A 27,408-nucleotide genomic window follows, 5' to 3' on the forward strand; every position below is an offset into this window, starting at 1 on the left:
CATAAATTGATAAACAAAAACTAGTTTGCGAACATTCCCAGTGTAAGCCGAACTACAGGAAATAAGATGGACTTGACCAAAAAGGTCTGGTAAAGTATGTTAAAAAGAATACGATATATGTTTGTTTTTTTAAAAGGGGTTACTACAAAGGCATTGACTTGTATTTCTTTTAATTGTACAATGTAAATAATAACAAATACGGTTTTGCATCGGACGAAATAACCAAGTAAATACTTACACGTGAGCCGATACAGCATAAGCATGTGAACATCATGGGAAATACCCGTAAACACCATGTGTACTTACTTTCGTTTTATGATTTCAAAATCTTCTCGTAGTAGCCTGATTTTGTTTTTCTACTGTTTATGTTCTTAAATTTGCATCCCCACCTTGAGCGTATTAATGACTGTTTCCAAACTTAAGATTGTTAAGGGTTGTTTTATCTACTAGTGATATGCCAAATAAAGACTGTATAAAGCGAAACAGCACGATATTTTTCGTTTGCATTAAAAGCCCCCGTTCGTTCTATTAATCAATGCTTTTTAATTCGCTTGCAAGTTAACCATGTAAGAGCGTCGGTAACGGTCTAGTCAGTCTTGATATGTTCGGAAACAAGAGGTATGTAAAATAAAACGCTGAAATAAATAACACCACAAAATGATGTGCATACGAATTTTTGATAAACAACTGTTGCTGAATTTTCTGCGGGGTACGCTCGGGTTATCCAAAAAGCATGTTTAACTTTTGTTTCAAGTTGATTATGAACCAACATAGAATTATTTTATGTAAATATTGCGTTTGAAATATTGTTTTATTGTATACGCAGTTTGTCTCTTGCCTTAAAAAGACTCGCAACTGTATAGTAAAAAATGTTTTCACTCCTGATACTATTTGTAAGGGTGTTTTTTAACTTATTCACTGCATTAACATATGTGTTGCAAATAAACCAAGACGTTTACAAACTTTACATATGCAATATGGCCTAACATATGCACATAAATTTTGAAGTTACTACATAAGAACTATTGGTATGTATGCTGCCTTCGAGAGGCAGACGAATGCTTCGCTTCTGATAAACCGGCTTTTGGTATTTTTAGGTTTAGAATTGAACAGGAAGAGCTTACGTTTACATAGGTTGTTGCGAAAGCTTTGAGGCGATTATATGGTTAAAATTTTCGTATTTCAATTGTTGCCCCTTTTGGTTATTTTCAAAAGAGATTTATCTTCTGCAAAGGTCGTTGATCGTAAACACTTGTAATATGCTTTACATTTCGCGCAAAGCGTTGAATAATCTGCTATGAGTTCGCTCAAAATTGATTTAGGGTAAAAGAAGCCAATTTGTGTTTTGCTTCATTTGTCTGCCGCCTTATTCTGCTCCACGCGTAACATCATGCCAATTGTTTTTATCTCTCTTGGGAACGAACATCCATATAGACATCCATTTTTTGTGGATTGCCTATTCATATGTACAAGTCAGCAGGAAAAAACATTAAATCTACACATAACATAATTGTTCAGCCAAAGAAGATACGCTTATGGAACAAATCAATCACCACGATTTAATTTAAATTCTTCTCGAACCCATTCGACCGCAGCGAATGGGACATATATACACAACAAAATAGTTTTTTTCTTTTTCCCGCGCTAGAAAGTGTACTACAATGTTCTAAAAGATTGAATGTAAGTAATAATATATGTTTCATAAAGCAGAAGTCCGAATAGCTCATATATTTTATTGTTTTGGTGAAAAGATATGTACTGTTCTTACATGAAATAGTGCACCTAAAAACACTGTGACACTTATTTTTTTTATACAACATAACGTTGAGTATGTTAGTAGATGGATAAATGTATTATAGTACTTTCATGTCGCCGTCTATGTGATTCAGATCCACTATGTTTAACTTAAGACTTAAACATAAATATTCCACAGTATTCATGAAAAAGTATTTGAACATATTTTTTAATCCGTTGAAAGTACCGAAAATTATTAATAAACACAACGTCATCCACGTGTGTTTTCGAATTATTTTAAATAAGCATGTAAGCTCAGAAGGATCCAATGTTAATGTACATGGCACATGTCTATGTATTCCCTCCGTTAACATTTAAATGATGCACTACTACGAATATCAGTGTCCCTGTGTGAATCACATATCTTCGCATATTTGCATCATTTCATAATTTGAAACAAACGTATTCAGACACTCAGATAAGCGCAAATCGTCAATGTGGATAAAAATTCAGCAAATGTAAGGTCGGATTAATTATTAAACGTCTATTTATTCATCTCTTCAAGCTCTAAATAATTGTAATTTGGATTACATGCTATTTATGTGTTTTAAAATTGCTGTGAACATGATCCTCCGTCAGAAATACGAAAACAATGACACGGCCAGACTCCTCGCTCCGATCATTTACTTATCAATTATTCCTGTATCCTCAAACTTTTCTTTTACTGAGAACAATTGAGCAGAGTTCTAAGAAAACTAATCTTACCAGTAAGGCTTGTGCGTGATGTGTCGTCCCATATTAGCCTGTGCAGTCCGCTTCATATTGCAGTTAACACTCTATTTCTTATGAAAAAAAAATCAAAAAAAGAATATATTTTTTATTTTTAAATTTATTCATACTAGTCTTCTCTGCTTGTTGCAATCTTAAATTTCTCATATCATATATCTTTTATTTTTATATTTTTATCACGATACGCTGGTAATGCTTAAATTTAATAAATATTCTGTATTGATATGTTAATAGCCCATGTGTTAATGAAGATAGAAATGATGGGGTACATGTATGGAACTCGAAGCCCATTTATTACTAACTTGTAATGAGCGACACGGTAGGTTAAAGAAATGTATGATCCAAACCTGGTATGCAAACGACTCGCCTCACGGAAACCACACATCAATACGGCGAATATAACTGAGTGGTTCCCGATCCAGACTAAGAGGAAACCAAGAAAACGCGCGAAAAAAAGCCTCTCCCACAGCATCAAAAGTGTCTGTTCTGTTTCAATGAATAAAGCGCCAACACGTGGATGTACATAGTCACGTGAATTGAACCTAAAATTGGTTGCCAAACTGCAATAAAAAGTTAAAGATAATTTTGCAGACTGAATCCAATAAAAAATATATTGTAAAAAGCAACAACTTGGTTCAGAAAAACTAAAATACTGTTAAGATTTGCCTGTGTGCAATTTTCTCTTGCGCTATTTCTTGAACGCGTCCGTCGGTGTAGTAATCTTTATCCGATTATGTACTTCCATTCATCGGGGCATATGCGACTTTGTTGTAGTTCATAAATTCTGAAAATATGCTATGTCTGTTGACACATCTAGGTATTTTGTGCGGGGTCTGCAATTATAAATATCGTTATTTATATAAAAACGTATCCTATTAAAATTATAGGGAATGTTTAGTTATATGTTATGTACATGGTTTGTGGCATTGAGATTTTGAGAATTCATTATTACCAATTCCTGTCATTCATTTTGTTGAAACATATATTTACTGTAAGGATAACACAAAAAAGCGCTCCATATATTTCTTATTTCCAAGAATGCAACATTTTAACTTTTGTAAAAGCAATATTTAAAGGAATACGATGCTTTGCTGGTATTGCCGAGGATTTCGTTTTTCCATAAATATTGGATGACCTCTCAGATCAAACTCTGTTATGCCACAAAAGTAATGACAGTCAGTAATGATGTAATGTTTAATTGCGAAATAATTCTGATTTTCGCCTAAGGGGCGGCACATTAAGATGAAAGATTTGATTGACGATATCGCATTTATCAGAACGCTAACACAATGTGTAATTAAATGTTTTCTGAGTTACAATTTTACAATTTCGATGGCAGTGGTTGCAACGCCAAAGAGATATGCTTGGCAATTATTTTTCTATGATTATGAATATATTGGTGTATGGTTTAGGATTTTATTTGTGCATAAAATAGTTGATTATAAGCAAAGTGAAATTGCGTTGTACCAGCACTTGTAGGTGGTACTTAATTTATTTCAAATGACCTACTAACAAACACTTCAATAAGTTTATTCCCGTTGCTATGTTATACCTCGATTAATGCAGTAACTGTCATTTAAGTTTGCGAATTGCTCCCCGTTTCCGTGGTGTACTTCTCCTAACAATCTTAGCCCTTTGCATGCTGGGAAATATGTCGTCTGCTATAATGTCGTCTGCTGAATTTCTATAATTAGCATTTTCTTCGATTTTTTTAAAGAATAATATCAGAACAGCAAACAGTTTTGATCCTGATGAGACGCCACGTTCTGTGGCGTCTCATCTGGATCCAAACTGCAAAGGCCTTCAAAATTCGGTTCCAGCACTGAAAGGGTTAACTAAATGCAAATATATTCCATTGGTGTTCCTGAAGGGTAATCTAGAAAATAAGAGTGTAATTCACGCATATATGCAACTGAGATTTGCATAAGATTATTTGTTGCGTTTTTTTATATATACACGTAAAACGATTAGTCGTCGTCATTTGCGGCTCTTTTACTTCCGAGCAGCTTTTCTCCATATGCCTTAAGCAAAATTCTTGACAGGTTTAGAATTGATCTTCTGTTTATTTAATTGGAACGCATTGGCTCGTTTAAAATTTATCGTTAATTAAAATGCAACTGACATGCACAAACTTATTGAATTGTTAACTACGGAAAATAATAAGTTGCTTTTAACGTATGCTGTTACATATATAAATAACATTTGTAATGGATGCATATGTAATATGTTGATATATGTATGTGGTAAATGGCCGTTAAAAAAATTCTGTGAAAATCATTTGAATTTCTTGTACCAAATGTCATGAGTATCTTTTCAATGAAGATTAAACTACAGAATTGAGCCTGATTTATAATGTCTTCTCTAAAAATATCGCTATAAGACATATACAGTGTAATCCCACTCAGGCTTAAAAACGTTTTCTGTTTTGCTCTTGGTTATCGTGTGATCCCACTCAGATTTGAAGACGTTTGCAGGTTCGCTTAACGTTACCACACAGTTTAAAAGTAGATTACAGTTTGGCTGAACTTTGTATTGTGGTCACACGCAGGAAGGCAGTTGTTTGTTGCGTTCGCTCAACGTTGTTGTGGGGTCGAATTTAGGTTAACATTATTTTGATGACTTTACCCTGTGTCACATATAACAAGTATGAATTTCCCTTTCATTTGTTTATATCTCTCTAGGAAACAAACATCCATTACCATGTTTGCCAACTAATTCGTACGCCAGTTCATGACTATGGGCAGAAAATCATATTAAGCACACCTTCATTACCGTGGAAAACCAACTCGACGTAACATAATTTCAAAAACGAAAGGCTGTAAAATAATCTCTTGTTTGTCCGAAACTAAATTGTACCAATATACACTACGGGGTGGAATTAAAAACTTGCGCATATAATTAAAAAGAAAAACTGTGTAATACTGGTATTTCATACACAATTGTTTTGCCATTACTGAATGCTGAATGCAATCCACGGAAAGTATTATTAACTAATTGTAGTCACCGCAGCTTGATTATTCAAGCAGCTTTCTTTTTAAAATGCTATCTTGTAAAGATTATATGTCTGTGGCGAAGTTGATGGACACAAGGCGAATTTTTTTTAAGTTCCTGTCCATGTCAACAAATAGCAATTTATACATTGTTTATTTTTACAACCTTTAATAACTTAATAATTTCAGACATATAAAATGTTTTCTTTTTTTTCACGCCGCCTTCCAACAGCAGAAATAAAAACCTTATAGTAATGTGTTGTCCTTCATTACCAAACGGTGTAATTGAAAAAAAAATCCATAGAAAACGATTGTAAACATACTGTGATAAGTTCTTTTTCTGTAAAAAAAAAACTCCGACCCACGTCTTCTATCATGTAATAAACATGAAAACAATGATTAACTATCGGATTAATTGCCACTCAATCGAATCAGAAATACTTACTACGTCAATTACTGCACGCCCATTCATCGCCACAAATTGCTTTTGTAGATTTTGAATGAGGAGCTCTATGGAAGTCATAAATCATTACCATTTAACTATTAACTTAAATGACCTTAGCTTCCCCTGGGAGGCGCATTTAGTTGTAAAGTTTGATTTATTTATTTAACGTTGTTTCGGGTATCTGTTTTCAATTTCGACGGTTGCCATGATTGCAACGGATTTTAGAAATGGTTTGAAATCATTTGTACGTTTATTATGACTGACTGGTTTAGGATTTCATAAGTGAATAATATAGATGAGGATAAACAAAGTGAAACTGATGCATCGGCATTTGTAGGTGGTACTTAATGTATGACAAACGACCGACTGCCCAACAATTCTGCACACCACAGCTCTGTTTTTATCGCTTCAGTGATATTTCTGTCAATCCACCGCTCTTAATGCATAGTTCCTACAGTCGTATTTTCAACCAATCAAATAGCGGTACTGTATTCGCTGCCAGACAGCTTGTTGCTACGCTTCACACGCCATTCGTTAAATCATAATGTGAAAAGTGTTGCTAACGAAAGTATTAATCAAATAATTTCAAAATGTACAGACACCGCAGTAGTCTATCAAAACACAGATCTGAAAATCACCTTGCCTAGTTATCTGTTATATGACGATGGTATCACCAATAATTATATTTAAAGGGATCTTTTCACGGTTTGGTTAATTTACAAAATTGAAAAAAGTTGTTTCAGATTTGCAAATGTTCGGTTTAGTAATGATATTTGTGAGAAAACGGTATTACTGAACATTTGCCATGGTCTAGTATAGCCATTATATGCATCTTTTGACGATTTAAAATACTAAAAATTATAAAGCGTTGCAACGCGAACCGATTGAATAATTTGGAGAGTTCTGTTGTTGTCGTTTAAATTTTAAACTACGAAGATTGCTTATATAATGTATAAAATACGCATAGTATGTATGCTTGGCAGGATAGCTCAGTTGGCTAATGCCTTTTTACATCAGGATTCTGGGGGTCACTGGTTCGAGTCCTGTTGAGGGCTACTTTTGTGTTCCTTTTTTAAATGTAATTTTTGATTTTTTACTGGAGCTTTTAAAATTTAATGTTTACATTTATCAATATAAAACATTTAATGACAAACTTCAAAACATGTCAAAATCTGTGAAAAGGCCCCTTTAATCCTTTTTTTGAATATTTCTAACAAATGTACCGCGAGTATTTTCTTTATTAGTGATAATACAGACTTGAAAACAATAAGATATAGTATTACGTGTGAGTTTGCATCCAAAACATTATGTTTCTAATCGTTTATCTTGTGGTGTTTTGTTTGGTATTCCTGTTTTTAATATGATTATTGGTGTTATATTTATTATTATGTTTTAAATTGATCATGATAATGATTGATCTCATACGAATAAGTGTGTTCATTATTGCTCATCTGTGATAAATGTTGATCTCAACCGATTAAAGTGATATTATGGGCATGTAACAGTATATGCTATGTTTATAGGTGTCTATCGCAACCCTTGTTTATTTTTGGTGTTTTTACTTCATACACACTTGTTTTGTTAATACAGCATCAATATACTAAAACAATATCCCGGAAATTGAAAACTAATGCATTTGAATAGCAACCGTAATTTTGTTTTGACAACTGAAATGATACGTTGTGAGTCTAAGTGTAGTTTTCATGTCGATTAGTTCATACGACACAAAGACACAAATTTGTTTTACTGATCATTTCGGCTTAGAGGACTTGGTGAGTCATGTAAAATATCGAATATAATATATTCTTTTTATAAACAACTGGTAGCAAGATGAGTTGTAGATAATTGGTAAGTTACCACATATTAACGAACTATTTTGACCTGTTAATTCTTTTCAGCTAAATTCAAAAGTAAAAATGCCCATAATATCACTTTAATTGTGATGTATATTGATAATCTGTGATTATTGTTGATCTCACCCAGTCCGTTGGAATATTCAAATCTGCGATTTGTGTTTTTTTTTAATTCGAATCAATATCTTAAAATATATTTTCGGGGATATATCTTTGTCTCATTGGAATCATTTTGCGAATTGTCGGCAAGTACATTTAAATTTGTAACGGGCTTTATCTTTTTTCCTCTTGGGACATGCCATTGTTGTGGAACACTCGTACAGCTAAGTAAGCTAGGAACTGCGGAAATGTTATGCAGTTTAAATCCCTGTAGTGTTTTAGCAACCCTATGATGTGTCAGCAGTGCCCAGTCAGTCTGAAATTATGTAAATATTCTGCATTGTGCAATTTACAAAAAACTTACGATTAAATAGATGTTACCAACAACAATTAATACTTTTTAAATATTTGAATAATCATGTATAATAACTCACCCGACTTTACAACTGCAGTGTGATTCTGTAATCTTTTCATCAGACAAATCGATGTTTAAACGATGTGGTTTTTCATTTTTCCGCATTGATCTCGAGCAGTCAGCGACGACACGCACACGGTTTTCTTCATTAAAAAGCTTTATATTATGAAGGTATCCTTGAGTGTAATAATTAAGATCTCTATTTAAAATTCTATCTGCTAGTTTATCATAATTTGGTAGGAATTTAACTGAAATATTGTCAGAAATAATAACAAGCGTATCAGATGCTTCAGCATCAGCGGACGCCATTCTGGATGTAGCGTGTGAAGCGTAGCAATAATCACTAAGGACGGGTCAGTGAGCGGAACTATGCATACTAGTGCCATACGTGCCATTAGCGACAACACATATTTTGCAGTGTCTATTCCGTGTCATTTTGCTGTATCAAATCTTCCCACAGTCTCACATTAGCACAACTTTGTGCCATGGTGTTCGTGTGGTAATTTTGAGAACATATAATGACAATCACGCCCATCCTCCCTATCGGCAACATGGATTGCCATACGATTGGTAGTTGCTTCTTTTGTTTGTTCTTAAACTTCCACAGAATGCAAGACACTAAAAAACTGCAACACTGAAAATCTCAAGACACTAAGGGATTGAAAACTAAACAATTGTTTGTTTTTTTTGTTAACGTTACAACCATTTTTTTGTTCCTTTATTTATTCATTTATTTACTTGTTGTGGGGAGGAATTTTAACATTTTGCTCCACCTTAATGAGGGTTTTTAAATGCATTAAAGAAGCATGAAGCGCATTTAAATACCACATCACATCATTGGTGCAAATAGGTACCATGTGACTATTAATTTCAATGTCACATGGTATCTTTTTGTACCAAGGGGGCGATATGATTGACGTTGTTAATAAACAAAGCTTCGTCGCCATGACCCGTTTCTTCGGGCACATTTCTTTTTTAAGTATGAACTGCCCGTCCCTCTTGAGGATTGATGTCGCGAATAGAATCATTTTATTTTATCACATATCATCACAAACTTTCATTATTGAGGACACAGAGTCTTCTTTTCAATAAACGCCACAAGGACCGTTAACCGCTAGTATCGTAAAGGTTTCAGCTCTTCAACTGAGGGAATAATGAAACTCGAGAGACGTTGTCGAAAAAAATAAATAATTGTGTATTCAATACGTTTTCGATTTAAGTGACAATTGTCCTGTAAAATACATAACACTTTATCCTACACATCGATAAACAAAATGATATAGTTTTCATTTGGACAAAAACATATTTTGGACTTTACTTTAACTTTTAATTGTGGTATTGACCCCTCTGCTTTTTCATGAAAGTTGACGAACAACCATCCTACTAGCTGCTGTCTCTTATTCTTTTCTGCCTCAAAAACCGATTGTTCTTTTATCCACATGTATTGCTTTTGATAGAACATTTTATTTTTGTAGTACCATGAGTAGCATAAATCTTTGCCGTTTTGCCATTTACCTAAATGAAACAATGCGTAATGGGACCGCCGCTAACACATTAATCCACTTCCGAAAAGCAACATTTCGAGGCGTGCCAATTGATCCCACGCCCCCTTGGGACGTTCTCTTAATACCATGAGCATACAAGTTTCATAACCGCGAAACAGCTTTTGGTTGTTTCGTGGATTTTGAACCGGAGTACCACAGGCAAGCAATTAGTGACATATGACGTGAACTGTGACCGCAGTTGGTTATCGTTTATGAAGTAATTCAGAATGCCATGTTTTGACCATACCATTCTATTACGTCATTGTTTTCGTGGGTAATGAAATTTACGGAATATATTTGTATCATATACTTGTTGGTTTATATGAACTTTGTGATTTTCTTTTAATTATTTATAAAATAACCGTAAATAATGCCTGAAATCATATTTCCTTTTTCCATGAAAGGTTCATAATTGTTCTATTACATATGTTTACTGATTGAACGTGTGTTAAAGTGGTCTATATATTAAACATGTTCTTATCGCATTGAGTACCTTTTAAGTAAGAATATATAGGTATATTCGGATGTTTAAAAATCATCAAAGGTCAACGTCGATCAGCTGCAATAGAGATCATTCGTTTCTCCAAGGTTATGTTATTTAATAAATGCATGTCGCAATTTCTTAAGTTCATCAAAATCTGAAGGGGCGTCCGAAAGTTAAAATACATTTGACATTGTGTGAACCTAGGCCGTCCGTCTGACATTACTCTGTACCCTTTCAACCACCGATAAATGGAAAATGAAAAAAAAAACACGTAGAATTTTTATTAAATAAAATTAATACAACACTTTTAACATGTAACATATACTTTAAAAAAGAAAAAAATGTGTTAATTAATATTTCTCCAACGTACTGATGCGGGTTAACTTGAACGTGTTTATGTTATAAGTCATACATCCTGAATGAGATTAAAAAAAGACCCACACTGCATAGCGCAGTATAAACCGCGACCTTGTTTCTGTAACGGGCATTCAGTAATCTTTGTTATCATGCTTCGCTACTTTGATGTACTGTGACCTTTATTTCCTAGGACCTAAGAAATAAATCTTTATATTTGAGTGCGGGTTTTTTACTCATAAGTATTGTTCAGTTTATTTATCTCTTTTCTAATCTATAAGAATTGCTATAGATGTAGTATATATACTGCCCACGTAATGTCACCGGGATTAATCATTCCTTAATTTCCGCCATGTATTTTTTTTTTAATATATATATTCTTAGGATTCCATCAGAACGTACTTTAGACGGTTGCTATGTTACCGCAGAAACTACGTAACTACAAACGAAGGAATACAGCATTTGTACTTTTGGTAAACTCAGAAGTAATTATTGATAAATCTTGACTCGTTTGTGGAGATGCCGCAGTACAAAACGATGTTCTTTATTATAAAAGATATTCTTTTAAATCATAGGTAATGGATTGGTTATTGTGATATACTAACCTTGTTATTGAAATAGAGTATTTTTTTTGGCGTTAATGATCATTATGTGAGCCGCGGTCTGAGAAAACTGGGCTTAATGCATGTGCGTAAAGTGTTGTCCCAGATTAGCCTGTGCAGTCCGCACAGGTTTATCAGGGACGACACTCTCCGCCTTATCTAGATTTTTGCTAAGAGGCGACTTCATTTTAACGAAAAATGTCATAAAAGCGAAACATTTCTTCCCTGATTAGCCTGTGCGGACTGCACAGGCTAATCTGGAATGACACTTTACGCACATGCATTATGCCCAGTTTTCTCAGAACGCGACTCATTTAATCCCTGTTAGTAAACCCCGTTAGGAAGAAACTGCAATACACTGGAATCGTCATGAGATGTCTGTCCGTTTGTCTGTCCGATGACATACACATGTCCGAAATCGTTCTACCTCACTTTTCAACGTCGACGTATTTAAGTGTGCGGGTCTTGATAATTGTCCTTAAAACATGGCATTATGAATGTGCACATCCTTCATAAAAATGATATAAGTTTTGCATAAGGCATATATATTATCATTATTCTAAATATATATTTACAAACAAAATTGTTGAGGTGCGGAGATGTTATATTTGATTTGCAAATTTGTTAATAATCCTTTCCAAAACTTTCTCAAATTATGGCGCTTGTGTATAATCGTAATACGTTCCGGCGTCAGGAGTTCAATAAAGACTTATATGGTATCATCAATTAAAAAAAATCTTCAGTGCCAGATATTTCAAATTTGGTGGATAACGTTAAGGTTTTGACTACAATTTCTTCCAATAATGCCTTTAAGGTCAAAACTGTCCGCGACCCATGGGTCATATGATTTATATATACTATATATAAATAAAAAATATTGTTTTGTATCAATCCACAACGTAATATTTGTTTTATTAGAGTGTATAGTTGTCTTCGACAAAGGGTTTTTAATCCAATCTACTGTGGTAAAAAAGGGGCCACTGAATGCATAGTTGTCATCAACAAAGTGTTATAAAAAACATTCCACTTTGTTCTTACTTGGCCATGACCCACATTTTGCCACAAAATACGATATTCGGCGTTGGTGAGTTTTGTACGTGATTGATGGACGAACTATAATTCAATTTAGTGAAATATATTGACACTGTTGATTCTAACAAAACGCACTTCTTACGTTTTGAACACCACATCATGTTGTTTATATTCCCCTGTAGTGTATGGTTTGTGGTCTAACATAAACACCAGGGGGCCGTTTCATAAAAAATCGTACGACAATGTTAACTTACGCGACAATTGTGTAATCTTAATAAGTAGACGAACAAGCTCGCCATGCTCGTCAAATATATACGGCGCTTGAGATGCCAAGTTATCTGATAACGCTTCTGGAGATGCATTATTCCTATACGTATATAAATATACACAAGTATACCATAAGTCAATAATTAATTGTGAAACCGAAATTCTTAAGAAGACAATGCATTGGCAGTACTGTTGTGAATGCCGATGATCGGGGTTCCATAAATTTCTAAGTTAATGGAAGCTGCAGAGAACTCTTGTGTATTGTCCTAATCATGAGACAAAACGATGGCATTCAAGATAATTTAATGTATTATTGCGAAACAATTTCGATTTTCTTCCACAGGAGGCCCATTTTAAATGCATAACTGATTGATAATATCGCATTTATTTTAAAGTTTACCAATTTGTAATAACACGCTGCTGTGTTTAATGTTTCACTGTTTGATTTATGTTCGCTTGAAGTCATAAAACTACGTTTGGCCGATACAAACACAAGAGTAGCTCAAATGTACATTTATATTGGAACAATAAGTAAAGCAATAGTTATACAATACGTTGATATCAATATACAAATGCTGATAATGGCGGTTCCATAAATACGCTCGTGGCGGAACGCTATAGAGAATTAACGCTAAGGCAATATCAATATGACATTTTGTTATAATGTTATGTTTAATTGGATAACGATCTGTATATCCTCCAGTGAAGAAGCATCATTGTGATGAAAAATTTGATAAGAATATGTATGGCAATGATAACTTAAACATTGTCTTAGTTAGCGTTTTAACCTTTGATGATGAGCGTTATTGCAACTCACTGCGAAATGGTTGGCAAACATTTTTGCTTTGATAATGCTTGGAGTTTTACCATTTTGTTCACGCATAAAACTTATAGCGTTTAAATTACAAACAAAGTAAACATCCAGTAACACCAGCAAATGACACAGTATTTGTATGAAATTCTTTGTATCATATCAATTTGCCTATTGTAAAAAAAGACTGAACAATTGGCAATCATATTTTACTTTGATTTATAACTGTACTTAAGCATCAAGGACTAGCAATCCCTGATAGAAAATAAAGCTTGCTTTATAAATTAATGTTTGTTTGTACCATTAATTTTATTAATTTTATAAACAATGGACAGACAAATAACGGGTTTCGTATAAAAATAGCTACATCTACAACAACATTTTTTTTCAAAAATTAAGCTTACTAAAATGTTCTAGCCTATGATATGTGATACATAAACAGTGCTGGTGTAATGTTTTTTAAATTGTATATTGAAACTACGTTTAGTACTGAATATATATGTAATCCTAATACTGTCAGAAATCATACCAACCACATGTGTTTCCTCGAAATCTGTTAAGTGCTTGCTGTGTTCAACCCTTTGCATGATAGGATATTTGTCGTCTGCTAAATTGGTGTCTGCTGAATTTCTAAAATCATCATTTTCTTCACTTTTTTTTCAAAGACCACTATCACAATAGCAAACAGTTTGGATCAAGATCAGACGCCACGTTCATTTCAAATTAGACAACTTAATTGCAACGGGTATGTACATTAGGCAACTATATTGCTACTTATATGTACATTCGGCAACTATATTGCTACGTATATGTACATTAGGCAACTATATTGCTACTTATATGTACATAAGGGAACTATATTGCTACTTATATGTACATTAGGCAACTATATTGCTACTTATATGTACATTAGGCAACTATATTGCTACTTATATGTACATTAGGCAACTATATTGCTAATTATAAGTACATTAGGCAATTATATTGCTACTTATATGTACATTAGGCAACTATATTGGTACTGATATGTATCTTAGGTAACTATATTGCTACATATATGTACATTAGGAAACTATATTGCTTCTTATATGTACATTAGGCAACTATATTGCTACTTATATGTACATTAGGCAACTATATTGCTACTTATAAGTACATTAGGCAATTATATTGCTACTTATAAGTACATTAGGCAACTATATTGCTACTTATATGTACATTAGGCAACTATATTGCTACTTATATGTACATTAGGCAACTATATTGCTACTTATATGTACATTAGGCAACAAAATTGCTACTTATATGTACATTAGGCAACTATATTGCTACTTATATGTACATTAGGCAACTATATTGTTTCTTATATGTACATTAGGCAACTATATTGCTACTTATATGTACATTAGGCAACTATATTGCTACTTATATGTACAAAAGGCAACTATATTAACTATATTGCTACTTATATGTACATTAGGCAACTATATTGCTACTTATATGTACATTAGGCAACTATATTGCTACTAATATGTAAATTAGGCAACTATATTGCTACTTATAAGTACATAAGGCAACTATATTGCTACTTATATGTACATTAGGCAACTATATTGTTTCTTATATGTACATTAGGCAACTATATTGCTACTTATATGTACATTAGGCAACTATATTGCTACTTATATGTACAAAAGGCAACTATATTAACTATATTGCTACTTATATGTACATTAGGCAACTATATTGCTACTTATATGTACAAAAGGCAACTATATTGCTAATTATAAGTACATTAGGCAACTGAACAATGTGTGTATATGGTATTTAAAATTGCTACGTAATAAAACATTATGCGTTTCCTCTGCGACAAGCTCTTGTTTCATTATAAACAAAACATGTTATAAAAATAATTAAAAAATTACATGACAAAATGTACACTAGAATGAAATTAATGACAGTGGATAATATATTATGATAAAAAATGTATAAATACACAAAGAGCTTAACGGTATACATTTAATTGCTATGGTAAAATGTAAATTAACGAATATAATGTACATCATTGGTGTATACTAATACAGTTACATACTTATCGCAAATATATAAAAATAAATAACATACTTTTATTTGAATACAAATACAAACGTTTTAATCCGACAACCAAAACCTTAAAGTCCCAATATAGGTAAAAATAATAATAAACAATTATCATCAACATTTAAATGTCTTGTTAAATTGTATTATTAAGCTTTAAAAGTAAATTATCCTCGGTCGGTTGAAATTATTTTATTGCGTAGACACATTTTTTAAAGAAGACATTTCCCTCCAAGTCAAATTATTTATAAACACTGGCGTTTCATATATGAGTGGAGTGGTGTACATTAATGCTTTTCATTAAGATTTTACTATGTTTAGCTAAAACGGTAGATATGAGACCGTCTATAAAGCATTTCGTACTTTCTTTGAATTTCGAAATACATCATTATCCTACGTTTTTCCAACAAAATTGCATGCGGTGAGTCCATTCATAAGTAAATATGCGTAAGAAAACTTAAGTTATTGTGTTAACGATTGTTTTAGATTTCTCAATTTGCTTTACAAACGTTCTTATTCATGTTTTTGTATTCAAGTGTATAATGCCTCGTTCGAAATCCATGCGGCACATGTGTGAGACCAAAACTCGACATTTGGTTTCTTGAATGACGAATGCCTTATTTCATGAAGGCTCACTAATTCAGATGTAAACGATTGCTAATTTAAAAACAAGGGTGTTTAACTTTATATAACACGCGGCAGCTAACGAAGTAAATAAATTCCCCCCTCCCCCCCCTCCGTGGCTAATTCCAACACTATAAATTAACATTTAAAAAAAACAATAAAATAAAATTAACTTTTGACCCGTGACTATGATGAAAAGCATGAAATGAACACATGATTAATTCTCGTTTAGAGTATATTTGATGCTTGGAAAATGTGTGTTTTGTATCATCTCTTTCTTGGATTTAAAGGATGCAAAGCAGAGGAATATGTCCTATTAAAGATTGCAAACATTGTAATAAATATCATAAGCAATAAAACATGTTTCTAGTTTAGTTCTTTGTCTGTGTCTTCTTCCGCATACATATTTACCTATAAAATTCTAGTTTCCTTTTTTGGCCAAACAAACTCGATTTCCCTTAAAGCAACTTAATTCGCTTAAATATAAAGTACCAGGCTCCTTACCCCTAGTAGTAAAAAAATCATGAGCCCAATTTCTAAAGACTGTAAGTATCTTACCATGTACTGTATGGAAATGTGAGAGTTTTTTTACATTAAAAACTAATTCATACAAATAGAAGGCAAGTATTTTATATATAAATGTTGCAGTCTGTTTATAAAAATGGGTGAAACAACCATTTTAATGTCTGCAACTCTATATTTATGATGCAAGTATTTTATATGATGCATCCACTCGAGTACATGTTTATAGGATAATACACGTTTTCGAGGGCATGATCATCTGCGGGCGCTCGAAAAAACTACGCACTCGGGCAGGAACGGATTTTGAGAGCGCCCGCAGATGATCATGTCCGAGAAAATGTGTATTTTCGCTATTATTGCATAAACAAATCACACATACCAAAATAAATTTAAAAAAAAAACTGAGAAAACAATATGTTTTGTTCATTCGACATCGACAAAATAATTCGATTATTTCATACGGTTCAAGGTTGTGTTTTACATATGCCTCACTGGGTCATCATCAGAAATGACGAGGCTTTACCTTCGGATACTAAGGCAGTTTTGGATTTAAAATGTGTTTAAACAGTGGATTAATGCAAATTTGAAATGCAGCCGCGCAATGTAAGAAATGAGGAATTATTTTGGAATTTACTGGTCGTGACGGATAAATATATCGTCAGAATAAGTCATTGTTTTCACGAATAGATGTTTCTTTCGTACAGGTCTATCTTATTTCGTTCCAACTAAATTTTATTAAAATTACTTCTGCCAACATATTGTCACTGAAGTATTTCAAGCATACAGCAGGAACGTTGAAGTACATAAACACTTACATTTACAGAATAGTCTTTTGAAAGTGTTGAGTAAATAACCTTAACTTTATTGACGTTGCCAATAAAATAAAGCTGTTGTCAAGAGAGTGCAGATGATATTTGAAAAGTGGATTGAAATATTTATTGCATTTATCCCTGCATGCATGAGGAAACTGGTGCTTATTCAGTTCATCATTTATGCTTGGAAAGTCGTCGAAGGCTGGAGTTATAAACAAAGTTTATAATGAATTCATTGAATCCACTAAGGGAAGTAACTGCGCATGGACCAGTTTATGGATATGAAAAACAGGGCTTGAACGGCACGTGATTCGCCTTGTTAATACACTATTTCTCCCGTTCAAGCCCTCCTTTTGCCAACTTTCTGCACCCCGCCAGAAGGCATTATAGATATAGTTTATGCAATAATACTAAATAGTTCCTTATACATACATTTACTCACCGAATACTTCTATCAAATGTGTAAATGTGCACTCAAAACGCTCATTTGTTAAGCTTTCTAAGCCAAGCTGAATAAACATATCCTTGTGCTGGCGTAGTAGATATGGTGTCCGCAAAGCGACCGGGAGGTCCATGATTCGATCACCAATGTGTGAGCATTCTTCAGACATCAAGTACTGGTTCAAGTCCCAGGAAACGGACTCGATAGCGTTACAAATAAGCCTAAGGCTTTCGATGCAATCAAGCTTAAATATATATGTTTAAACTAAACATATCTTTGTGTGTCAATTACCAAGTGTTTATATATTCAGTTTTCCAATTAATCGTCACACTTCATCATCATGAATCGCGTAAAGACTTGCAATTTGATTACGCAGAATTTTGCTTTTGAAGTGTTTAGAAAACAATTTCCTACCACCGGTATCAAATGGATTAGTTTTCGATCCTGTGCTTGGAACTGTTGGTTCTTCGTGTAACTCAGTTTTGGGATTCCACGGTGTTTCTTCGTAAGAATGAATGGTCTCCCATCGTTGTAACTTTTCGTTTTCGCTTTTGTTCAGCTTCATGCAGAAAGCATTCGTTCCGATTGAGGCATCGGGTTTGCAACGCCGGAACACAAGCTTCACAATGGCGTAGACGTTGTAAAACACGGAGAACGGAGGTGGTAGGCTATGCAAGTGGTAATACGCGTGTATCAATCTAAACCTCAGGTAGCACCAGTGCCTATCCGTGTCGTTGTGGATCTTCGTAAAGGAATAGCTGAACATGGCTATTAGGAGATTCAGCAATAGGATCTGGACAATCATCATATATATGGCAAACATTGCGGGTGCTATGTAGGTTCCAAGAGTGGTAGGACACCTTTGTAGCTTCGAATCACTGCTATTGTTCGTAGATTTTTCGTCGCAATTTTCTCCTGAAATAAAAGTTATATAGCGCTACTAAAGACGCGAAAGAGTAATACATTTTAAGAAAAAATTTTTTTTTTACAAATTTACCTCTTTTTCAAACGAATTAATCATAGCGTTTTCCGAGGGAGATATTTAATACGTGTATACCTCTGGCTTAGCTTATTCCTTTCTTTTAGGGAAACGTTAGTTGAATTAAACTCTTTACATATGTACAGTTTAAATGTGTATTCAAGTACGTATTCAATATGTTTTTGAAAAAGACAAGTGCAAAATAAAATAATATATGAAATAGAAGTTAAAACATTGAATACCTTTGAATTCGTTTAGCGTGTCTTCTAAGTCTCCAAAAATATTCCAGTATGGCCGCTTTAATACGCCGTGCATAGTTTGAAAGTCAAATGAAGACATAGGGTACAGGATCGCTTGTATCGTGACGGCAAATGAAATATAAACCACGGCCAGTATCAGTAAGAACTTCACCAAGTCTTTGAGCATCCTTCCAATCATAACCAAAAGGGGCCCGATAACTTTCAGCGACGAGAAAGCATGCAAAAGTCTCAGAGAAAAGAACATGAATGACATTGCCAGCAACACCCTTCCAACGTCAAGACAGCATGTTAAAAATCGAAGGCATATGCCGCTCAAAAATAAGGCTATTGCAGTCAGATCCAACCAGTTCCATGCGTCTCGGAAATAGGAGTCTTCTTCAATAAACTGCTTAATTTCTTCAGTAAGAAACGCTAAGACCCACGCCATTAGTATGTACTCAATTACGGTTGGGTATTCGTAGACTTTGAACATGATTTCGTGCGATAGAAACATAAGAAAAACCACATAGAATACGGTGCGATACATAAACTTGACGATCGGACTGTTCATGAATAGACACATTTTACCACCGAGTGTGAAAGTGGGGAGCACGAAGCAGCACTTGTTTTGATCTTGGTCTTTTTTGAACTGAAGAAGAATGGAAGATAGTATCGGAAGTGCAAGGCATATTGCGATCTTCCAACTCTGGTTTGCGTTTTGGTCGGATTTCAACGATCCCATCCATATGTCATTTATTTTTGCTTGACATGATCTATGTTCAATAAACTTCTTGTTTGTTTTTCCGATTATCAATGCAGACAAATCCCCAAATGTTTCCCTGGATTTGACGAGCATTACTTTAGTTTGGTTTCTCTTTGCGCTGTAACAGTTGTCCAAGACTTCGTTTGTTTTTTCTGTGTACAGCGACCAATTTTGATTCAATTTGTCTCGTTGATTTCCGTCTACGTTTTTCTTTCGCATCGAAGAAAGGCATCGGGAAGCTAACAAAGCCGCTGCCATTTTCGAATCAACTACAGTCCACAGAGCGTTCGCCACATTAAACTTTTCGTTGCATATCGCCCAAATAAACACCCACACGAAAGCACAATCGTTAGCATCTGATTTTCCTTTGGGTAGTTTCATATTGACACCGACTGTGGCCTGTATGTACTTTTCAACACGAGACATCGATTTGATGGACTTTTGCCCAAATTCTAAAGCTCTTAAATCAATTTCGTTGAGCGATCTCAAAAGAATCAACGCGGTTTCGCCATAATCAAATGCCAATGCGGATGACAACATCTTCTGTCTATAACTTATCTCTTCCTCGGACTTCCATTTTGAGCTGCTTGAAATCATTGAAGAAACTGTTGATTCGGAGGCATTTAGTACAACGGCAATTTTAAGATAATCAACATGTTCATCTTTTCCTCTTAAAATTGCTTTAATTATTGCATCATACAGCTGCTCTGGTTCTTGTGTTGTTTTGAGGGTCTCGTTTCCAATTAAGTCTGCGTTTGTTTCAAAATGGAATTTCGCCTCATATGGATCTTTATTCCGAGTGATGGTCATTACCGGATGCTTGCTGTCAATTGACATTCGAATGAATTTAACGTGATTTTTAATCGTTACATTGACGAGTGCCACTACAGGCGCCTTGAAGTTCTTACTTATTTGTTCGGCGATCTCAACATGTATTTTGCCAGAGTCTGTTTCATCGTCGTAAAATATGAAGTGCGACAAATATGCATACGATTGGTGATTGTCACAGCAGCTTTTAAGCTTACAGTTCGTCTCTATCGCTTCTTTCTGTGACAAAGAAAAGATTCCTATTGCAATAGGCGAATAATCCGAAGCTGCTTCAATGTCATGGACCGAAGCGTGTAATAAGTCTGATGCTAATCCAGTAGCGTTTGTGAGAACCCATGCTGCTGAAGATCTAATGATTTTAACCAAAGCCGGTTTCACGGTACGATTGTAATCATCCACATCGTCGAAACCACTTCCTGTATACGAAATTAAAAGTCTGGTCTCGTCTAAGCCCCAGTGTTCAATTATGTCCTTAACGCTACCAACTTTTCCAAGCTTGCACCATGCTTTATTTGCACCAACAAAGTCTTCAAATGACCCGTATTCGTGTTGTTTACTTGAATTTTCGCTCTTTCGGAAATCTTTTCTTTGTAGCAATGGCACACTTGCTTTGTCGTCTGTTGCCATTGGTGAGGTGAAAATTGTCTCATATAAATTACATCAGCAAACGACCCGATGGCATCTGAAGAAATGTATACGTTAGGATATAGTGAAAGCAAAATACAAAGTATATTTAAAGCCACGTCCTTAATGTGAATGTACGGAAATTATACAGTTTCCATAAAAATTCAGAAACTTTAAAACCACCAATGAATGTGTCTTGAAATAATATTGAAAATGACTAAGCAATACACTGTTTGCTGTGAAGTATTTATATATTTTATATAATATTTTAAGCATAGATTGGGTTTAATCTTATAATGCATTCGACGATTTATGAAAAAACCCGAATGTACGTATTGATGCCTCCATATAACTTTTGAGACAAGTCTATTCAAAAACGTAAAGTGTCTACCGAAGGGAATTATTAACGGTTTGCAGTTTTGGACAACACATATGGCAATAAGTGAATGTAGGCGTGAATGTTTTAGCGAAAGCGACATTATAATAAAAAGCATTTAATTAACCGGACGTAAAAGTACTGTTTTGAAACAATATCCTACCGCCAATCGACGAGAATTACGTGTATAATTCAATTCAATTCAATGTTTTATTTAAGTCTCATCCATTGCATGTTCATCATTATTACATAGCATTAAAACACACATAAAAACATGAAAATGGCCATTCTATATAAGAATTATAAGAGACTATGAAGTGTAAATATTGCGTATTTTCCACATACTTGTTCTCTATATACATATTTACGTTAAAAAGTTGTTAAAAGTTAGGTTGCCATTGCTAATCCATTATTAGACACTGACATCAGATAAATTGACGTAAAATAATGACACTGCGAAAAGAGGCACTAACGTGTATAAAATTGTTGAAGATATCAATTATCATCTCTTACCAGGTCGGACATTAACTCATTAGCAATGGTTACCCACGCTTACATTAAAACTAAAAGATACTATTAACAAAGACCATATTTACATAGCTTAAGCATATCAGTTTAAAATTATAAGTATGACAACCCCCCTGAACAGTGACTCCACAATGATCGAGACTTACCGCGAAGAACAGAAATCCAGTTCATACTTCTTCACCAGGAATCAGTAACCCTACCCAGTTTCCCATAACAATATGTGTGACTTAATACAGGATTGGGTCTCCTCATTATGGGTGCAAACTTTAAGGAAGTTATTTTGCACTACCTAGCATGTTGCAATTGTGGATATAACACTGAAAAGGATCATGTGAATCACAACCCACGCCTCGCCACCTACGTATATCCGCCACCTACATTAAATACTAAGTAATATCTGTAAATTATACTACCTATGTAAATAGAATTACTTATTTGTAAATGAACTTGCAATACTATGCTTGTAAGTCCACTTGTTAATAATTAACAGAAGTTATTGATCTAAACTATTCATGTTCATACTTTAAACAATTTCACGCTTTTTATTATCGCGATCTTTTCTGGGGTCGTATTCCAGAAGCATTTTAAGTTAAATTTTATTCTAAGTCTTAAATTGGGAAATTTTCTTAAGTGTTTCATTTCCTATTGCGATAGTTTGGCATCAAGAATTACATCAAAATAACATCATTGTATCAATGTTATTTTGGGAATACCAAAACAAACATGTGATTCCTTATCTAGTAAAGAAATACAAAAAAATTGTAATTTTGACCTTAAGGGAAATTAGTAAGAAATGACTTAAAATGTTTCTTGAATACCACCCCAGCACTTTATTTATGTGATTTTATGACTACTACCATAACATGTAAACTAAGTGACTCGTAAGCCATTTATATGGCTGTGTAGTAAAATGTTTAGTAAATATATGTGTTTATAATAAGTTTGATCGTATTATTGCTGTAAATACGAATGATTGTCTATGTACTATGCGTTACTTTAATAAAATATACAACTACTACGTAAATAAAATCCTTCTAGTTCATTCATACATGATACATATAATAGATAAACATGCACACACGCCCTCAGTCATATGAATAATACACAAAACAAAAAGCCACAAACATTTACTAACCAAGATTTGAGGTAGTTTAAATCAAAGCGAATGTTTGCGGTATCCTATCTATGAACATGCACTTTAAAGCTTTTCAATATCAACTCGATACGTTTACGGCGTTAAGACAAACTTTGTTTTTTTTTCATTACATTTTTAAAAGCGACTTTCGATAAACATCTTATAAAAATGGAAATACAATTTACACGATATAGTCACGATAAAGTAACACACAAGGAATATAAAAACCTAAATACAAATATTCAATTTTTTGCAACAAAAAGCATTCAATTAGCATTGCTGAATTTTACCTAGTCTGAAAGATATAACATTTCCGTACAACCCATGGCGATATTGTAAGATTGTACACATACCTGTAGGTTTAATTTGATGTTCATATAAGATGCTGCATAAAGTAACATTTAATTAAAACAATCTCATAACATTCTGATGAAAGCTATGATTGGTTTTTAAGGAGAAAAAATCATCACTGATCATAGGGTCTTCTGATTCAGAGCCATATGTTCTATTTCTATATGGCATTGAAAGCTGCAATTTACTTCCATTGAAATTGTTTTAAAGTCGATATCGGTTAATACTATTGTATTTAACAATACTATCGTTGCAGTTAGAGTAGAAAACAAAATTATCCACAGTACATAGAAGTATAGTTAAACATTCCATACTAAGAACAAAGGTTTTAGTGACAATTAGATAGCTTAAATGTCAGACGTAAAATGTCACGAACAAATTAGGAATACACAACATAGCTATTTTTTTGAAACGCAGCAAATACGGTGGTTACATAATATCTCATTGGGTTTCATATAGAGTTATTTTCAAGAAATGGGAACCTAACAACCCACCGAAATAATTCTTTTAACGCGTTGTATCGCCCCCCTTTTTCCATGCCACGTGCGATAATAGAATTTAGACGGTGTGGCACAAAGTCCGGTTGAGGGAATGTACACAGGTCTCCAACATGACGTGGGAAAAACTCTTCTTTTATTATGCCGTTAGAGCACAATCACATTAGATACTCTGACCCGATAGTTTTAACTCTTATCATACCCCAAATCCGGCAACACTTGTCAACTCTGCCTATTTATTACATTTTCAAGCCTCCCACATTTGATATAATCCTTCATATTTGTCTCTTCTTTGTTAAGTCTCGCCCACTCTGAGAATTACTTCGGTGCACGTGTGCAATGTGCATTATGTTGTTTAAATATTAACATTCTTAACGATTTATATTTTATTCAGATAATGTATGAACAAGTGGTATTTATTTTATCAAAACACACCCTTTATTTAAAAATATACAGAAAGGGAAATATACCGAAATTCCTTTTTAGTGATCATCTACACATGATGGTCATAATACTATGAAAGTTTCGCATAGCCGTTAAAATTAAGTTGAAAAGAACAAAACATGTTGCGACTATATATTACATAGTGGAAAAAAAACGGACAAAAGCTATATTTCTACCAAAACTAGTTTCTTTACGATCATCCACAATTTTAGATCATTCAACTGAACAAGTCTGAGCAAGAGCCAACCAGTAAATAAAGTGGACAAACATTAATGAATTCTATAAAGAAAAAAATGAGAAAGGGAAATAATTCTTCGTGACGACATTGGCTAGTTTGTCATTATTATCTGTAAATATTGGCTGCTTTCAGAGAAATGATTTCAAAAAAAAGATAAAGTGATAATAACTTCAAAGTAACTTCGCTGACAAGGCCAATTAACAAAATAACTTTAATATTAAATAAACAACCAATGAGTTCTAAATTTTTACCTTGTGGCATTTTTAGTAAACATCTAAAAGGGACCTTTTCACAGTTCGTCATTAAATGCTTAATATTGATAAATGTAAACAATGAGTCTTAAAAGCTCCATTGAAAAAACAAACAAGAATAAAATTAAAGAAATAAAAAAGGTACCCTCAACTAGGCTCGAACCACTGACCCCTGGAATAAAAGTCTATCGTTTAGACCACTTGGCCATCCGTGCTCATACAATGAGAGATGTATTTTATACTTTATATAAGCAATCCTCGTAGTATGAAAAAATATTACAACAACAGAACTCTCCAAATTATTAAATCGTTTAATTTTGTCAATTTACCAAAACGTGAAGGTCCCTTTAATGTCTTCAGACTTGCAAATTTAATGAGTTCAATATACTGTAAGATCTTACATCATGAATAACTTACAGGTTTAGAGGTTGCCTGTTAGCCTGGTGCCAGGAGATTTCAGCCTAAGAAGCTCAATTTCAAAAGTTGGTTACAGTTGGGCCAAAAAGCAGGGTAACTAGCTTTTTCAAAGCTTGAAACAACTCAATCAAATTAAGCATAGAATACAAATTGGCGACTGTGGATGAATTAGGCCTAGAAAATGATTCAATTCCGGCTCACAACAATACATGATGCATTAAAAGTCTGTCATGTCGGCAAAATTGTTGCTCAATAATAAAATAATAAGAAAATAAATAAAGCATTAGATACACATAACTCAACATGTTCATGATTCTAGGCTTGTTATTCTTTAGCAAGGCAACCAAAATTCTAAAGATGGTTGCCATTGCAGCAACCAATTGCGAAAAAAAGAGACATATTGTTGTTATTTTGTCTAAGTTATCTTTATAACATAAATATGAGGATTATCAGTGCACACACATCTCGACCTGTGCTTTAAGATACACTCTTCATAAATTTGAATTGGTTGTGTTCATGTAAAACTTGCGATATAAAAAGCTATAACATAATTTTGAAAACTGAGTTGCGTCTAAGATATATGCAATAGCGAAGAACTTCAGTGCCTTCAGCGCTTTGATTTTAGAGGTTTTTGATAGATACACATTCTCGCCTGAGTGTTTTGTTAAGCTTTTATGTACTTGTAAATCGGATGTGCATGAACGACTTCAATATACAAACGAGGATCTTTTATGGTGTGCTATAAACAAAAGTTGACAACTTCCATAATGAAGGATTGTTCGACTTATTTTCTTATTAACTTTATCGAATGAAATAATTAATATGTTTTCCTAGAATATTGACCCTTTTTGTAAGTTTCTAAATAAATAATCAAAGATCTATTTACGTTTTGATTTAGTAAAATATAATAATAGTTTTATAAGTATTCATTTATGTTGTTGTTTTTTTCTTTCATTGAAAGACGTTTGTCGATATATTTACATATCAGACAAACATCATATTTGCTTAAGTTTTTCATAAAAATACGCTTCCAACAAAATGTCATGTACATGTACTTAAATTAATCTGTTACATACTGTTTTTTCGAGTATATAATATCAATAATTCCAATGTACTTTTAATCCGCTTAGATGCCAACGAAAATGTGTGTATGTAAATACCATCTTGATTTATCTGAAAAACTGTTCAACGATAACAACAAAATAGTGTTTTTTTTTAATAAGAATTTCTCATACTTTCACCAAATGAAAAAGATGTACAAACTATGTTCAAATCTAAGCTGTATATTAAATTATTATTAATTCATTTAAGATTTAATTACCAACGCAAAAACAAAGATTTGTTATTAAAACATCGTTTTATATTTAGATATCATATGATAAAAACATACCTATTCAATTAACCCATTTATGCCTAGCGTCTAGAAAAAAGGCCCTGGCAAATATATACTAGACATCCCTCATTTTGGAAATAAATTGATCCAATATAGAAGGATGGGAGAGTCCACTAGGCATAAATGTGTTAAGATCGTCTTTCAAATGGCATATCTGCAGATGTCGAGTGAACAATTATTAACACGTGAATACAATGTATAAATTATTGATTTGTATTGTAAGCGGACGCGTTTGTGTTAATTTAATCTTGTGTACACTGACACTACTGATTTTGCAAACATATGTTTTGTCTTAGGTATTAAAGGGATCTTTTCACGCTTTGGTAAATTGACAAAATTGAAAAAAGTTGTTTCAGATTCGCACATTTTCGTTTTAGTTATGATATTTGTGAGGAAACAGTAATACTGAACATTTACCATGGTCTAATA

General features: G+C 33.5%; 1 protein-coding gene across 1 annotated transcript in view; it reads left to right on the forward strand.

The window, feature by feature from the left end:
- Positions 1 to 27,408, forward strand: part of LOC127856301 (uncharacterized) — a 104,041-nt gene that overhangs the window by 42,549 nt on the left and 34,084 nt on the right. The window lies entirely within an intron of this gene.

Source organism: Dreissena polymorpha, chromosome 13, assembly GCF_020536995.1.
Source record: "Dreissena polymorpha isolate Duluth1 chromosome 13, UMN_Dpol_1.0, whole genome shotgun sequence".
Lineage (NCBI taxonomy): Eukaryota > Metazoa > Mollusca > Bivalvia > Myida > Dreissenidae > Dreissena > Dreissena polymorpha.